The 5,000-nt window shown below is 52.7% G+C and overlaps 1 protein-coding gene across 3 annotated transcripts in view; it reads left to right on the forward strand.

Annotated features, from left to right (window-relative positions):
- Positions 1 to 5,000, forward strand: part of LOC131366008 (nuclear receptor coactivator 3-like) — an 83,138-nt gene that overhangs the window by 51,980 nt on the left and 26,158 nt on the right. The window lies entirely within an intron of this gene.

Below are 5,000 nucleotides of genomic sequence, written 5' to 3' on the forward strand. Positions count from 1 at the left end.
ACTGCTTCCATACATCTTATATCCCTGTGAATGAGCTGTTGCCATAGAAACGATAACATCTTTGAACAAGTGCATTAATATAAACCTGCACTGTTTAACTATTCTAACCAATCACAAGCCACAATTCAGCAGCTCTGTGGTGGAATATTTTGGCTCTGACCCTCATTTCTCTCTCTCTGTCTCTCTCTCTCTCTTTCTCTCTCTCTGTCTCTCTCTCTCTCTCTCTCTCTGTCTCTCTCTGTCTCTCTCTCTCTCTCTCTCTTTCTCTCTCTCTGTCTCTCTCTCTCTCTCTCTCTCTCTCTCTCTGTCTCTCTCTGTCTCTCTCTCTCTCTCTCTTTTTGTCTTTCTCTGTCTCTCTCTCTCTTTCTCTCTCTCTGTCTCTCTCTCTCTCTCTCTGTCTCTCTGTGTCTCTCTCTCTGTCTCTCTCTGTCTCTCTCTCTCTCTCTCTACCCCCTCTCTAGGTGCTGATATGAGTAGAAGATGAGTGGTGTGGGGAAAACTCCATGGAGCCTTTGTGCCCTGATCGTGGCGCAGTCTGTCCACCTGTGACACGCCCGGCCTCGGAGTGCGACCACGCCCCTTTAAACCAAGCATTACGGTTGTAATCTAGTGGTGTGGTGATGTGTTGCAGGTTAACCGTTGACTCTTGTGCCCCCGCAGGTGTGAGAAGCGCCCGGCGAGAGCAGAGCAAATACATCGAGGAGCTAGCAGAGCTGATCTCGGCTAACCTCAGCGACATCGACAGCTTCAACGTCAAACCGGACAAATCGCCATCCTGAAGGAGGCGGTGCGGCAGATCCGCCAGATCAAAGAGCAAGGTGGGGTTATGTAGCGTGCTAGCATCGTTAGCATGGCTGCTACAGCCAAAAGAAACTTGGAATGGAGTCACACATGAACAAAGTGAAACTGGACTAAATGGACATCATGTAGCTACATATCGAAAACTAGTACGATTCTTTAGCTTCCAGTTTCCTTTAATAGTTTGTAGTTGAGGCTCATTTTATAGATTTATAAATAAAAATGCAAATCTGTAAAATGAACAAGGCCTGATTTAAGGAGTATAATAATAATAATAATAATAATAATACAGCTACAAAATATCTGTCTGCTTAACGATCTGTTTAAAAAAATAGTAATAATAAACACTAAAATTTTTTTTTAAAGTTTTAAAAATTGTGTGAACAGTGTGTGTGTGGTGTGTGTGGTGTGTGAAGGTGTGTGTGTGGTGTGTGAAGGTGTGGTGTGTGAAGGTGTGTGTGTGAACGGTGTGTGTGAAGGTGTGTGTGTGAACGGTGTGTGTGAATAGTGTGTGAACGTTGTGTGTGTGTGTGAATAGTGTGTGAACGTTGTGTGTGTGTGTGAGGTGTGTGTGAGGTGTGTGTGTGTGAACGGTGTGTGTGTGTGAACAGTGTGTGTGAACGGTGTGTGTGTGTGAACGGTGTGTGTGAGGTGTGTGTGTGTGAACGGTGTGTGTGTGTGAACAGTGTGTGTGAACGGTGTGTGTGTGTGGTGTGTGTGTGAACGGTGTGTGTGTGTGGTGTGAACGGTGTGTGTGTGTGGTGTGTGGTGTGAACGGTGTGTGGTGTGAACGGTGTGTGGTGTGAACGGTGTGTGTGTGTGGTGTGTGTGTGTGAACGGTGTGTGGTGTGAACGGTGTGTGGTGTGAACGGTGTGTGTGTGTGGTGTGTGGTGTGAACGGTGTGTGGTGTGAACGGTGTGTGGTGTGAACGGTGTGTGGTGTGAACGGTGTGTGTGTGTGGTGTGTGTGTGAACGGTGTGTGTGTGTGGTGTGAACGGTGTGTGTGTGTGGTGTGAGCGGGTGTGTGTGTGAGCGGGTGTGTGTGTGAGCGGGTGTGTGTGTGTGTGTGAGCGGGTGTGTGTGTGTGTGTGAGCGGGTGTGTGTGTGTGTGTGAGCGTGTGTGTGAGCGTGTGTGTGTGTGAGCGCGTGTGTGTGAGCGCGTGTGTGTGAGCGCGTGTGTGAGAGTGAGGGTGTGTGTGTGTGAGCGGTGTGTGTGAGCGGTGTGTGTGTGTGTGTGTGAGCGGTGTGTGTGAGCGGTGTGTGTGAGCGGTGTGTGTGTGTGTGTGTGAGCGGTGTGTGTGTGTGAGCGTGTGTGTGGTGTGAGCGGTGTGTGTGTGTGTGTGAGCGGTGTGTGTGTGTGAGCGGTGTGTGTGTGTGAGCGGTGTGTGTGTGTGTGTGTGTGTGTGTGGTGTGAGCGGTGTGTGTGTGTGAGCGTGTGTGTGTGTGTGTGTGGTGTGAGCGGTGTGTGTGTGTGAGCGGTGTGTGTGTGAGCGGTGTGTGTGGTGTGAGCGGTGTGTGTGTGAGCGGTGTGTGTGTGTGGTGTGTGTGAGCGGTGTGTGTGTGTGAGCGGTGTGTGTGTGAGCGGTGTGTGTGTGTGTGTGTGAGCGGTGTGTGTGTGTGAGCGGTGTGTGTGTGTGTGTGTGTGTGAGCGGTGTGTGTGTGTGTGTGTGAGCGGTGTGTGTGTGAGCGTGTGTGTGTGTGTGTGTGAGCGGTGTGTGTGTGTGTGTGAGCGGTGTGTGTGTGGTGTGTGTGAGCGGTGTGTGTGTGTGTGTGTGAGCGGTGTGTGTGTGTGTGTGAGCGGTGTGTGTGTGAGCGGTGTGTGTGTGTGAGCGGTGTGTGTGTGAGCGGTGTGTGTGTGTGAGCGGTGTGTGTGTGTGTGTGTGTGTGTGTGTGTGTGTGTGTGAGCGGTGTGTGTGTGTGTGTGTGTGTGTGTGTGTGTGAGCGGTGTGTGTGTGTGTGTGTGTGTGTGTGTGTGTGTGTGTGTGTGTGTGTGTGTGTGTGTGTGTGTGTGTGTGTGTGTGTGTGTGAGCGGTGTGTGTGTGTGTGTGTGAGCGGTGTGTGTGTGTGGTGTGAGCGGTGTGTGTGGTGTGAGCGGTGTGTGTGTGTGTGTGTGTGAGCAGTGTGTGTGTGTGTGTGAGCGGTGTGTGTGTGTGTGAGCGTGTGTGTGTGGTGTGAGCGGTGTGTGTGTGTGTGAGCGGTGTGTGTGTGTGAACGGTGTGTGTGTGTGTGTGTGTGTGAGCGGTGTGTGTGTGTGTGTGTGTGAGCGGTGTGTGTGTGTGTGAACGTGTGTGTGTGTGTGAGCGGTGTGTGTGTGTGTGTGTGTGGTGTGAGCGTGTGTGTGTGGTGTGAGCGGTGTGTGTGTGTGTGTGAGCGGTGTGTGTGTGTGTGAGCTGTGTGTGTGTGTGTGAGCTGTGTGTGTGTGTGAGCGGTGTGTGTGTGTGTGTGAGCGGTGTGTGTGGTGTTTGTGAGCGGTGTGTGTGTGTGTGTGGTGTGTGTGTGTGTGTGCGTGAGGAGTATGTGTGTGTGTGAGTGAGTGTGTTTGTGTGCGTGTGTGTGAAGCGGTGTGTGTGTGTGTGTGTGAGCGGTGTGTGTGTGTGTGTGTGAGAGCGTGTGTGTGTGTGTGTGTGTGTGAGCAGGTGTGTGTGTGTGTGTGAGCGGTGTGTGTGTGTGTGTGTGTGAGCGGTGTGTGTGTGTGTGTGTGTGAGCGGTGTGTGTGTGTGTGTGTGAGCAGTGTGTGTGTGTGTGTGTGTGTGAGCAGTGTGTGTGTGTGAACGTGTGTGTGTGTGTGTGTGAGCGGTGTGTGTGTGTGAGCAGTGTGTGTGTGTGTGTGAGCGGTGTGTGTGTGTGGTGTGAGCGGTGTGTGTGTGTGTGAGCGTGTGTGTGTGTGTGTGTGTGTGAGCGTGTGTGTGTGTGTGTGAGCATGTGTGTGTGTGTGTGTGTGTGAGCGTGTGTGTGTGTGGGTGAGCGTGTGTGTGTGTGTGTGTGTGTGAGCATGTGTGTGTGTGTGTGAGCGGTGTGTGTGTGTGTGTGAGCGGTGTGTGTGTGTGTGTGAGCGGTGTGTGTGTGTGTGAGCGGTGTGTGTGTGGTGTGAGCGGTGTGTGTGTGTGTGTGTGTGAGCAGTGTGTGTGTGTGTGTGAGCAGTGTGTGTGTGTGTGAGCGGTGTGTGTGTGTGTGTGTGTGAAGCAGTGTGTGTGTGTGTGTGTGTGAGCGGTGTGTGTGTGTGTGTGTGAGCAGTGTGTGTGTGTGTGTGTGTGAGCGGTGTGTGTGTGTGTGAGCGGTGTGTGTGTGTGTGTGTGAGCGGTGTGTGTGTGTGAGCGGTGTGTGTGTGTGTGTGAGCGGTGTGTGTGTGTGTGTGAGCGGTGTGTGTGTGTGTGTGTGAGCGGTGTGTGTGTGTGTGTGAGCGGTGTGTGTGTGTGTGTGTGCGGTGTGTGTGTGTGTGTGTGAGCGGTGTGTGTGTGTGTGTGTGTGAGCGGTGTGTGTGTGTGTGTGTGTGAGCAGTGTGTGTGTGTGTGTGTGTGGTGTGAGCGGTGTGTGTGTGTGTGTGTGAGCGGTGTGTGTGTGTGTGTGAGCGTGTGTGTGTGTGTGTGAGCAGGTGTGTGTGTGTGTGAGTGTGTGTGTGTGTGTGTGTGTGTGTGTGTGTGAGCGGTGTGTGTGTGTGTGTGTGTGTGTGTGTGTGTGTGTGTGAGCAGGTGTGTGTGTGTGTGTGAGCGGTGTGTGTGTGTGTGTGTGAGCGGTGTGTGTGTGTGTGAGCGGTGTGTGTGTGTGTGTGAGCGGTGTGTGTGTGTGTGTGAGCAGTGTGTGTGTGTGTGTGTGTGTGTGTGTGTGTGTGAGCAGTGTGTGTGTGTGTGTGTGAGCAGTGTGTGTGTGTGTGAGCAGTGTGTGTGTGTGTGTGTGTGTGTGTGTGGGTGAGCGTGTGTGTGTGTGTGTGTGAGCGAGAGTGTGTGAGTGTGTGTGTGAGTGTGCGTGTGTGTGTGAGAGAGCGTGTGTGTGTGAGTGTGTGAGCGGTGTGTGTGTGTGTGAGCGGTGTGTGTGTGTGTGAGCGGTGTGTGTGTGTGTGTGAGGCGGTGTGTGTGTGTGTGTGTGAGCGGTGTGTGTGTGAGCGGTGTGTGTGTGTGTGTGAGCAGTGTGTGTGTGTGTGACGGTGTGTGGTGCCGGGGAGAGCGGTGTGTGTGTGTGTGAGCAAGCAGTGGTGTGTGTTGTG

Source organism: Hemibagrus wyckioides, linkage group LG15, assembly GCF_019097595.1.
Source record: "Hemibagrus wyckioides isolate EC202008001 linkage group LG15, SWU_Hwy_1.0, whole genome shotgun sequence".
Classification (NCBI taxonomy): Eukaryota; Metazoa; Chordata; class Actinopteri; order Siluriformes; family Bagridae; genus Hemibagrus; species Hemibagrus wyckioides.